We start from the raw sequence: 12118 nt of genomic DNA on the forward strand, positions 1-12118 counted from the left end.
TTACAATTTATTTATTGTTTTTTAAAACCCAAAATTTTAACTTTCCCCCAAAAAATGTAATTACTTTCACCATGTAAATTTGCAGACCTCAATTTCTGGCTTTTTTATGTTGTATTCTGGTTATATTGGTTATATACAGCTATGAAGGACATGTCTTGCTCGGGAAGACCCAAACACAATAATTGTCTTTATGTGTACAGTGTAGTACCTTACTCCACCTGTGGAGGAGCTGCAGGAGAATTAAACACTTGCTCTTAGAATCAGTATATCCTATAATCAGATTAATTTCAGTAGACCCTTCTAGTTAAAAGGAATTTCTGAAAGCGGGTAATACCTTTTTAATAGTTATTACAAGCTTACAATTTTTACATTATTTACAAGTCCGTAAAAAGGGTTGTCCAACACAATAAAAAAAAAATTTTTCTAGGCATGAATGTTTGCAAAATAACAAATTCAACTTTGCCATCCCCATGGATCCAACATAGGTTATCATAGAGGTCTGCGCCACCTGGTGAAATAATGTTCAACTGGACAGCAAAAGGAGTCTAGAGAATCGCGTCATCGGATGTTGAATTTCTAGTCACTTGCCTGCTGCAGCCAATATCAGGCTTTAGCAATCTTGCTGACATCCGCACTGCACAGATTTTGCTCGTTAAGATCCGTGGAGATGATGGACCAGGGAGAATACCTGTATTTGTTCTTTTGAAAATATTCATGCTTAGACAAAAAAAAAAAATATTTTCTCCGTTGGACACTGAAAAATGTAACATAACCACAAAATACATATTTAAAGAAAAATAAATAAAGTAAAAAATTGTGTAATTACAATATAAAAACATAACAAATGTGAGCAAATATAAGACTGTAGCACTGAATCCTCAGCATTCGGTGCTCCCCCACCTCTCACCTGGTTATAGAAGGAGAATCTACGCACCTTGTGTCCTTGATTTTGGTGATGAGTGAAATGTGAGGTCACTGGCTCTGATGCTTTATTTATAAGGCTGATGTACTAAATACTTCCTGCGATTTGTCACAAACGGATGAAGCAATTTACATATTAAAAAGCCACGAGACAATAATGACAGAGGTTACACAAGTGTTCTGCAAATATGCCAATAAGATCGCACGATAATGACATTAAAACTTCCTTATTGTTGATTGTCCATAGAAGAAACTCTTACTCCGTTCTGAGACACTTTGTTTATGGTAACAATAATAGAAATAAAGGAAGAGAAAAAAAAACAAGTATGTTCTTGTACAAACAGCCCGGCCGCATCTGGGCATCAAGCCATGCATTGGGCCAAAAAATAAACAATGCTATATAATCTGATTATGGGAAGTAATACTCTGAGACTAAAGTTGGTAAAGGACAATCCTCAAGTTAGCCTGGGGTAAAAGATTAAATGAATTATGTTCTCGTTAAAAAAATGTATTACCGTAAATATTGTACGTTATTCTGGTTCAATTGAGGAGGGTTCTCTCCTGGACTTTTCTACATGACTGTTTTTCTCATACGGCAGCTATCAGTGGTTTTCACAGATAGCACTCCTGCCTATGATTAGTCAGGGGTGAACCCAGGAATGTTCGGGTCCAACGTGTTCCGCAGAACATTTAAAAAAGTTCAGTTCAGCTAGCAGCTATGACCGGCAATAATAAGGTTACTTACGGTCACAAACGTCGGCTGATGAGAGAGTACTACTCCCATCAGCCTATGCCGGCTGTCGCTGATAACAGTGATAACAGGCATCACTTTTGGTTGAGTTCATCAGCCAGCACTTGTACACTAAAAATATATAAATGTAAAAAAAATGATGTTGGGTCTCTTCTACTTTTGCTAACCAGCGCAGGCAAATCTGACAGCTGCGAGCCGCAACCCTCAGCTGTCAGCTTTATCATGGCTGGTTATCAAGACTAGAGGGGTCCCGCAACATTTTTTGTTAATAATTTAAAAAATAAGGTAAAAAATCGGCATGACATCCTCCTCATTTTGACAACCAGCCAAGTTAAAGTAGATTGCAGTGGTCTGGTATTCTCAGACTGGTAAGGGGCCATGAAAATTGGCGCCCACAGCCTAGAAATTGCAGCCCACAGTCACCGAAGAAAAGGCGCAAGTAATAGATGTGCCAATTCTGCTACTTTGCCTGCCTGGCTCTTCCCACTTGCCCTGGTGCGGTGGCAAGTAGAATAATGGTAGTGAGGTTGTTGTCAGCTGTTTTATGACTGCTGACAACAAGCCAACAATTTAGTAATGGATAGGTGTTACCTAAGTTCCAGCCACCGGGTCTCACAATAGCTCCAGTGCCGAATTGTTGAATGCCGGAGTGCCGTACTTGAAGGTGTTCATCAGTAAAGCACTGGCACTTGCAAAGCAAGAGAAACAATTGCTGTAATGTGAACTTACTGTTCTTGGTAATGCATTTTTAAAGAATTGAAAAAAAAAAACCACATATGGGTTCTCCATAATTTTCATAAGCAGAAGAGGGAAAGCCAGCTGCTGAGGGCCTATGTTATTATTCTGCAAAGAAGGGCAATATCCCTAAAGGTTCCCAGTCTATTAATATCATCTCACAGCTTTGTGGTTTGCCTTTAATTATTATTTTATGGGGGATCCCAGAAAAAGAAATGACGTAGGATCCTGCCATAATTTCAAACCAGCAAAGGCTAAACAGACAGCTGTAGACTCATATTAATAGCCAGGGAGGAAGGGAAATTGACCCTCCTCCCAGGCTAAAAATAGCAGCTCTCAGCTGCCCCAGAAATGGCGCACCAAAAAGATTTGACAATTCTGGTGCTTAGCCTCACTCTCCTTACTTTCCCTGATACGGTAGCAAGTGAGGTTATAGTTGTGGGGTTGATGTCAGCTTTGTATTGGCAGCTGACATCAAGCCGGGGGTTAGTAATGGAGAGGCATCTATAAAATGCCCCCTTTACTGACCCAATAGTTATATTGTAAAAAAAAACACAGCTAGAACAAAGTCTCTTAATTGAAATAATGGCACATTTCCTTTATTTGAAATAAAAAAAAGTAGAGTTATACTCACCTTACGCTTAATCCATTGAAGCCAATGTCACCTTTAAAAAGCATAAAATAATAAACAACCATAATACTCACCTTTACACCTAATTCAACAATGCCCGAGTCCCCTGGAAAAGAAGAAAAATAATGAACAGCTATATCCCTCACCTATCCAACATGAAGATATTTCATGGTGTCCCACGACGATCCAGATGATTTGGGGAGCAGTCACATCAGTGACCGCTTTACTGTTTGGATTCACCCACCTTCTATCTATGGAATTATTTAGGGCTGCGCACATGTCCGAGTGTCCTGCAGAAAAATTTTGAGACATGTCCAACTTTGTTCTAAGTGAAAAAAATTGGACTGCACTAGGATGATATTTAATGCCAGTTTGATCAGACTCTGATCAAAGTCTGACCTTAGAGCTTAGACCGTTTTTCTCGGCTGTGGAGAAAACAGTTGTTACCTTACCCTACCCTTAGCCAGAGCAGATAATGGCTATAAAGTGTTTTATAGTTTGGTCACAGAAGAAACTTGTGAGAGTAGATTATATGGTAATTCAACTTTTATCTTCACAGAACATGAGGTACATGCATCAGCTTCTTAATACAGCATAACAGAAAGTCTGAAGGACCTTTTACTAGAGAGAAAGTGAAGCAAAAGTACAACAGGTGTATGCATTACATTCAACTAAGCATATAACAGTAACAACATCGCCATCTATTGTCAGAAAAGTGTAAACTCCTCCTGCACACAAATAAGTTTGTATCTGTTGCATATCAGCCAACATAAAGAACATTGCTTACTTTAATTGAATAAAACTATGTAATGTTTTATTTACTCTGTAGTGGCGTTGTAGGAAAACTGAACACTTATTGCTGGGATCTTCACTGCCAATCACTAGGGATCTTGAAATCTGAACAAATTGTGCTCCGCCAAAGGGATTGTCCATATTATAAAATCCATTTTTTTGTGTGAAAATCTGTGGTGTATTACTTACATGGATTTGCAAAATAGTTCTCCTCCAGAGAAAATGGCGCTGTTATAGGCTTCCCTAGCAACCTATAAGTCAAAGCACAAACCCATAAAGGGAACCTGAGACAGCTGATACATGCTGCTTGGGATGTCAACCATATGATTTTTTACTCTGAAACTGTGACATTTATATTGGTGCCTGCTCTTCCTTCCTCTGCATCTGTCGCCAGGGGTTCCTGTGCTCTGGTTGCAGGTGACGCAAGGAGGCAGTTCTAGTTTTGTGTCCTCTGGAGCGTTTAGTTCCATCCAGACTGGGAGATATAGAGTTAACTACTGTGTGATTTGAGTGGGGCTTACTTGCTGATTTAGGGTCCTGGTATACATGAGTCTTTATGGAATAGACTTGTTAATGTATATGACATTGTAATGCTGATATTCTTATATCAAGTCATTTTGTGATATTCTATGTCAACTATCTAATGGTGCCAGTTTGGGCCTAAATGATCATAGTTTATTCTTATACTAGATGGTTGCCCGATTCTAACGCATCGGGTATTCTAGAATATGTATGTCCACGTAGCCCATTGTTGTGAATTCTGCTTTTGGGCTCTCTCCGGTGGTTGTAGGTGGTAATGCAGTTGTCCCGGGGCTGCAGTCATTGTCAGGTGTTTCTGCTGATTGCAATTCTGACTGGGGTATTTAGGTTTGCAGGATTCATTAGTCCTTTCCAGTTGTCAATAGTTCTTGGGAGGTGTTGGACCTCTGTCTGGTTTCTCCTGCTTAGCTGCCAATTCAGCAAAGATAAGTGTCTGGTTTTTTTTCTATGGCACACATGCTGTGTGCTGGATTTTTGATTGTATTTCTGCTCTGTGTGTAGGATTCTCTGGAGTTACAGATATACGTTCCACGTCTTTAGTTAGATGGAGGAATTTTTGTATAATCTGCTGTGGATATTTTTGGAAGGGTTTTAATACTGACCGCACACAACTCTGTCCTATCCTTTCCTATTTTAGCTAGAGTGGCCTCTTTTGCTAAATCCTGTTTTCTGCCTACGTGTGTCTTTCCTCTCCTACTCACAGTCAATATTCGTGGGGGGCTGCCTATCCTTTGGGGTTTTGCTCTGAGGCAAGATAGTATTCCTATTTCCATCTATAGGGGTATTTAGTTCTCCGGCTGTGACGAGGTGTCTAGGGTTTGTTGGGTACACCCCACGGCTACTTCTAGTTGCGGTGTTAGATCAGGATTTGCGGTCAGTACCGTTACCACCTACTCCAAAAAGTTATTCATGCGGCTCCAAGGTCACCGGATCACAACAGCCCATGTAGTATATTGCCCAGCTATGTAGTATGTTGCCCATCCATGTATAACACAGGTTAAAAAAATAAAAAATAAACATATACTCACCTTCCGCAGGCGCGTTGTAGCACTGTCGCCTATGTGGGGTGCAGGCGGCATCTTCCGGTCCCATGGTGTGCTGACATCGCGGTCACGTGACCGTGTCACGGTCACATGACCGTGATGTCACGGCAGGTCCTTGTCGTGCAGGATCTGCCGTGACGTCGCGGTCACATGACCGTGACATCACAGCAGGTCCTTTTTGCGCAGGCGCACAGGACTTGTGATGACATCGCAGTCACATGACCGTGACGTCATGGCAGGTCCTTCTGCCAAACCATCCGTGCGACCGGAACGTGCTGGTTGCATCGCGAGGAGCGGAAAAGGCGGCGTAGGTGAGTATATAATAATTTTTTATTTTTTTATTATTTTTAACATTCAATGTTTTTACTATTGGCGCTGTATAGGCTGCGTCAATAGTAAAAAACTTGGTGACAGAGGGTTAATAGCAGCGGTAACGGACTGCATTACACCGTGGTCAGTTACCGCTGCCATTAACCCTGTGTGAGGGCAGACTGGAGGGGTGTATGCGGGCGCTGGGCAGTGAGTGCTGGGAGTAAGGATCAGCCATTTTCTTCTGGACTGTGCGCATCGCTGATTGGTCGCGGCAGCCATGACAGGCAGCTGCCGAGACCAATCAGCGAAGGAATAACCGTTACAGAAGGACAGACAGACAGACGGAAGTACCCCTTAGACAATTATATAGTAGATTATTGATACCACTATCCCCTAGGTTTTATCCACCCAATAGAGCATTATTATTTTTTTTTAATATGTTTAGAAAGGTTAAGAGGCAAATAGGGAGAGTTGACGAGAAACGGGGGCACCACTGTCAACTTGTAGAGTGCCAGCCTCCAAGGCATAGGCAGGGTAAAGTACAGGAGAGAGTTTCTCCCCACACTCCCCTAGACACCATCTGCATCCCCTTACCCCTCTTTCTAGTGTTTTTAGATATTTTCTTGGATACAGTTTTACAGCAACAGTATGGGACTACTTCCATAGTTACTGACATTGATATCAGAAGAAGTGGTCCCATTTACAAGTCAATCTATTTTTGTATTGTGATATTTATAAGTGTGATTGATGTTCAAATAAAAAGTAATTTTACAGGATTTTGTTTTTCTGCTAAATGATCGTTTTAAGGTCCCTGTTCAGGGGTTAAAGGATGGAGGCCAGGGTTCCTTTGGAATATGCCAAATGGAGTGACTTGTACCAAGTCTATCTGATGAAGCCATTTTCAGTCTGGTGCCTCTGACAGATATAACAGAAACGTTGCAACACTTCAGAGAATAACATACTTTACTAGTCGACGGGGCCAATCACACAAGAGAGTACTGGGAAAGTTTTTGTGTGTGTATATGGAGATATCTGCCAGTCATTGTCAGAGAGGAGGGAAATTCCACCAGTGAACCGCCTTTCTGAGTAGTCATCAGTCACCCATGTGGTTTGGTCCCCAGCAGCTTGTAAAGTATGTTTTTCTCTGAAACTACGCAATGTTACAGAGGCAAATATGCATAGCTGAAATCATAAAGCCAGTACCTGATACAGGCTGCCCGAGTATCGGGTGGCATATATCAGCTGTCGGGTTCTTTTTAACTTTATATCTCATGACATATACACCAAATTAGACTGTTTTCCAAGAGAAAGAGACTGTTGGTTTACGGTTTTGCCTCTAATCAGATATTAGTGAGAGTTGAGCAAATCATTTCAAATTTGAATTAACCAGATTTGCCAAATTTATAAAAAAAAGATTCTTCACTATTCGATTAGCAGTGGGTACGGAAAATATTCAGACAACTTTACATTTTTCACCCTTTGTTTCATTGCAGCCATTTGGTAAATTCTAACAAGTTCTTTTTTTTCTCATTAATGTACACTCTGCACCCCATTTTGACTTAAAAATAAACAGAAATGTAGAAATTTTGAAAATTTAATAAAAAAGAAAAACTGAAATATCACATGGTCATAAGTAGGGTTGAGCGACTTTTGTTTTTATAGGATCGGGTCGGGTTTCACAAAACCCGACTTTTTCAAAAGTCGGGTCGAGTGAAATCGGTCGATCCTATAGAAAAGTCGGGGTCGGGGTCGGCCGAAACACGAAACCCAATGCAGTGCATTGGGTTTCTAATGGTTCCCAGGGTCTGAAGGAGAGGAAACTCTCCTTCAGGCCCTGCGATCCATATTAATGTGTAAAATAAAGAATAAAAATAAAAAATATTGCTATACTCACCCTCGGACGCGCCCTGGTTGTAACTCGCAGCCTTCCTTCCTAAGAATCAGCACTTGAAGGACCTTTCGATGACGTCGCGGCTTGTGATTGGTCGCGTGACGCCCATGTGACCGCTCACGCGACCAATCACAAGCCGCGACGTCATCGAAAGGTCCTTCAGGTGCTCATTCTTAGGAAGGAAGGCTCCCGGTTACAACCAGGGCGCGTCCGAAGGTGAGTATAGCAATATTTTTTATTTTTATTCTTTATTTTACACTTAAATCTGAATTCCGATACCGATTCCCGATATCTTAAACATATCGGGAATCGGTATCAGAATTCCGATACCAGATTCAGAAGATCGCCGACCTCATGGCCGACCCCACACAGGGGTCGGGTCGGGTTTCATGAAAGCCGAATTTGCCAAAAGTCAGCACTTCTGAATCTGGCCGACCCGTTTCGCTCAACCCTAGTCATAAGTATTCAGACCCTTTGCTCAGTATTGAATAGAAGCACCTTTTGAGCTAGTACAGCCATGAGTCTTCTTGGGAATGGTGCAACAAGTTTTTCACACCTGAATTTGGGGATCCTCGGCCATTCTTCCTTGCAGATCCTCTCCAGTTCCATCAGGTTGGATGGTGAACGTTGGTGGACAGCCATTTTCAGGTCTCTCCAGAGATGCTCAGTTGGGTTTAGGTCAGGGCTCTGGCTGGGCCAGTCAAGAATGGTCACAGAGTTGTTCTGAAGCCACTCCTTTGTTATTTTAGCTGTGTGCTTAGGGTCATTGTCTTGTTGGAAGGTGAACCTTCGGCCAAGTCTGGGGTTCAAAGCACTCTTGAAGAGGTTTTCATCAAGTATATCTCTGTACTGGGCCACATTCATGTTTTCTTCAATGGCAACCAGTCGTCCTGTCCATGCAGCAGAAAAATTCACTCCCATAGCATGATGCTGTCACCACCATGTTTCACTGTTGGGATTGTATTGGGCAGATGATGAGCAATACCTGGTTCTCTCCACACATACAGCTTAGAATTATCACCAAAAAGGTCTATCTTCATCTCATCAGACCAGAGAATCTTATTTCTCATAGTCTGAGAGTCCTTCATGTGTTTTTTTTTAGCAAACTCTATTCGGGCTTTCATATGTCTTGCACTGAGGAGAGGCTTCTGTTGGGCCACTCTGCCCTAAGGGCCCGACTGGTGGAGGGCTGTAATTATAGTTGACTTTGTAGAACTTTCTCCCATCTCCCTCATGCATCTCTGCAGCTCAACCACAGTGATCTTGGGGTTCTTCTTTACCTCTCTCACCAAGACTCTTCTCCCACGATTGCTCGGTTTGGCTGGACGGCCAGGTCTAGGAAGACTTCTGGTGGTCCCAAACTTCTTCCATTTAAGGATTATGGAGGCCACTGTGCTCGTAGGAACCTTGAATGCTGCAGAAATTGTTTTGTAACCTTGGCCAGATCTGTCCCTTGCGACAATTCTGTCTCTGAGCTCCTTGGCCAGTTCCTTTGACCTCATGATTCTCATTTGGTCTGACATGCACTGTGAGTTGTGAGGTCTTATATACACAGGTGTGCGCCTTTCCAAATCAAGTCCTATCAGTTTAATTAAGCACAGCTTGCCTCCAATGAAGGAGTAGAACCACCTCAAGGAGGATCACAAGGAAATGGACAGCATGTCTGAGCAAAAGGTCTGAATACTTATGACCTTGTGATATTTCAGTTTTTCTCTTTTAATAATAATGCAAACATTTCTACATTTCTCTTTTTTTCAGACAAGTTGGGTGCAGAGTGTACATTAATGAGAAAAAAATGAACTTTTTTGACTTTACCAAATGGCAGCAATGAAGCAAAGAGTGAACAATTTAAAGGGGTCTGAATATTTTCCGTACCCACTGTAAGTACTCAAAATGCCCTGAAAAAGATGTGTATAGCACTCTGAGGATTCCAAGGACTGTATCCAACTATGTTCAAGCTACGCAATGCAAACATAACCTTAGTAAAATCAAAATTACCTTATGATATATAGATAAACTAGTTCTCCAATGCTATGCAATCAGGCTCTACCTGTACAGTTTATTTAGTGTTTCATGGCTTTCTCTCCCTATCTCTATAGCTAAACTGTGAGGTGTGATGTTTCTTCAATATCCAGATTCACCATAAAATGGCTGTATAATGGCTTTTAAATAGGCTGTGATAGCCCCTCCTCATTGATTGTGCTGTACCATGCGAAGTGAGTCATTATGGGGAAACCCGCCTGCGTGTATCTGAGGTCATGTGAGCCTCCTTGTCAATGCAAACTACCAGTTGAATGAATAGCAAGCCTTTGATGCGAGTCTTGGGAAGTAATGATTCTCCTTGTGAAGACAAACCATCTTATAGGCTGTGTAATGATCCGTGGACAAACGGTTATGCAAATTGTCACCTGTGAGAGATTGATGGATATCTCTAAAAGGTAAAATATTGCCCCTTTTGACTCACATCAAAGACTTTTTACGCAACTCACCAACACCATGCTCTGTATTGGAAGGGAGCTAGAATCACACAGCTGAGGGTATTTTTTTGGAATCAAAGAATGTTAGAGTTGGGATGGACTTCAAGGGTCATCGTGTCCAAACCCCTACTCAATGCATGATTCACTAAACCATCTCCGACAGATGTCTGTCCAGTCTCTGTTTGAAGACTCCCATTGAAGGAGAACTCACCACCTCTCGTGGCAGCCTGTTCCACTCATTGATCACCTTCACTGTAAAAAAGTTTTTTTTCTAATATCTAATCTGTATCTTCTCCCTTCCAGTTCCATTCCATTGCTAAAGAAGGATTGAACATCAACTTTTGGCACTGCTATCTTTCTTTCCTCTAATTTCCAAACTTTTTTTTTTTCCCAGGGGAATTTTCAGCTACATCTTTCCCTTATGTCGACTAATGGTCTCAACCATAGGAGACATTATCCTCCGAAACTTCCAATGATAAAGGCATTGACCCCATTTGTCACTCTACTTTGATACCCCCAAAAAGAAAGAAAACAGCAAAAATTAATCTCAAGCAAGCCCTTTCTTACACATTTTTAAAGAAAATGTACTATTCTGGCCAAAGGACCTAGGTAGCCCCATATGGTCACGTGGTTCTATAATATATATTTAGCAAGAGGAGATTTAGCCCATTTGGCAATAATTGGATATGCTATTGTTATAGGCAATATCATGAAAAAGACACAAATACATACCTGAAATAGATGAGGTTTCAGATGATTAGTCCAGCTGTCGGTAACAAAAGTCTCGCAGATTCCGGTATTCAGTATCAGAGAACGTATAGTTTTGCAGTTTAGCTTTATTCCTTTGAACAGGGTTTAGATGCAGTATCAGATGTAGTCCATATACTGGAATATCACCGCCTCATACAAGCCTTTGAAGATAATTTGCAAATATCAAAATATTAATACCCATGCAGCACTAATCCTTCGGAGTTACCGTAGATGAAACACTATTTTCTCAAGGTGTTTTCTATTCTTGGATTTTTCTTCGTCTGCAGACTTCGTTTTCTTACAATTGATGTGTCTGACACAATATAATACTAGTAAGCCAAACTAAACAAGCGAGACTTATTAGAGCAAACATACAGGAGCCGCACAAAATGTGAAGCGCAGATCCGTGCAGAGCACAGGATTATCTGAAGGGAACATCTCATGAATCTCCTATTAGCAGTGTCCAAGAATAAAACAATGCACACTTGTAGAGATAGAGAAGAGATAGATAGGTTTGTTTGACAAGATTAAAGAAGATTATAGGATGCTAAAAAAAACTTAAAGGGAAATTACAAATTTTGAAAAAATGATGCAAGGAACTATATTGGTCTCATTATTTAATTTATAGCACCCCAATTTCCTAGGAATTTACTCACTAATTCACTAACCATGTCATTGACTAAACTGAGCAAGTAGTAGTCTGGCCAAGTTGGGTCACTGGTGTGGCCAGTGATTGAATAAGGGGAGTCTAATCTCACAAAATTAGAATATCATCACAAAGTTAATTTATTTCAGTTGTTCAATACAAGAAGTAAAACTCTTATATTAGATAGATACAGGAAAGATATATATATCTTGATAGCGTGTTAGCCAGTGGATAGAAAAATATTTAGAATTGAAAGTCCTCAGTGGTTGATACTAGGGTTGAGCGACCTTGACCTTTTTAGAGTCGAGCCGTGTTTCGCGAAACCCGACTATCTTAGAAGTCGAGTCGAGTGGAATCGGCCGATTATCGCGAAAAGTCGGGTATCGACCGAAACACGAAACCCAATGCAGGTCAATGGGGGAGCATAATCGGCAGTGAGTGGAGGCCAGGAAAACACCTACACTGCCCATTTTAATGGCAAAAACATCCATTCTTGTTACAGAAGCTTGTCAATTGCAATTTACCTTATAATAATTGGAAGGCATTTGAAATTGGGGGTCATTTGGCTAAAGTTGTGGGGGGTAGGGCTGGTTCAAGTAATTAGTGGGCCCAGGAAATCTGGACCACGT

General features: G+C 41.2%; 1 protein-coding gene across 3 annotated transcripts in view; it reads right to left on the reverse strand.

Annotated features, from left to right (window-relative positions):
- LOC138638773 (serotriflin-like) overlaps nt 1–11241 on the reverse strand; it is a 52141-nt gene extending 40900 nt beyond the window's left edge. The window contains exon 1 of one of the 3 annotated variants that reach the window (XM_069728347.1): nt 10826–11241. The gene's annotated coding sequence lies outside the window, so the exon portion shown is untranslated. Of the gene's footprint in view, nt 1–907; nt 1016–10825 lie in introns of those variants that run through there. The other 2 variants (XM_069728345.1, XM_069728346.1) reach the window with 2 other exon arrangements.
- Between the last annotated feature and the right edge of the window lie 877 nt (nt 11242–12118).

The sequence above is a fragment of the Ranitomeya imitator genome, chromosome 5, assembly GCF_032444005.1.
Source record: "Ranitomeya imitator isolate aRanImi1 chromosome 5, aRanImi1.pri, whole genome shotgun sequence".
Lineage (NCBI taxonomy): Eukaryota > Metazoa > Chordata > Amphibia > Anura > Dendrobatidae > Ranitomeya > Ranitomeya imitator.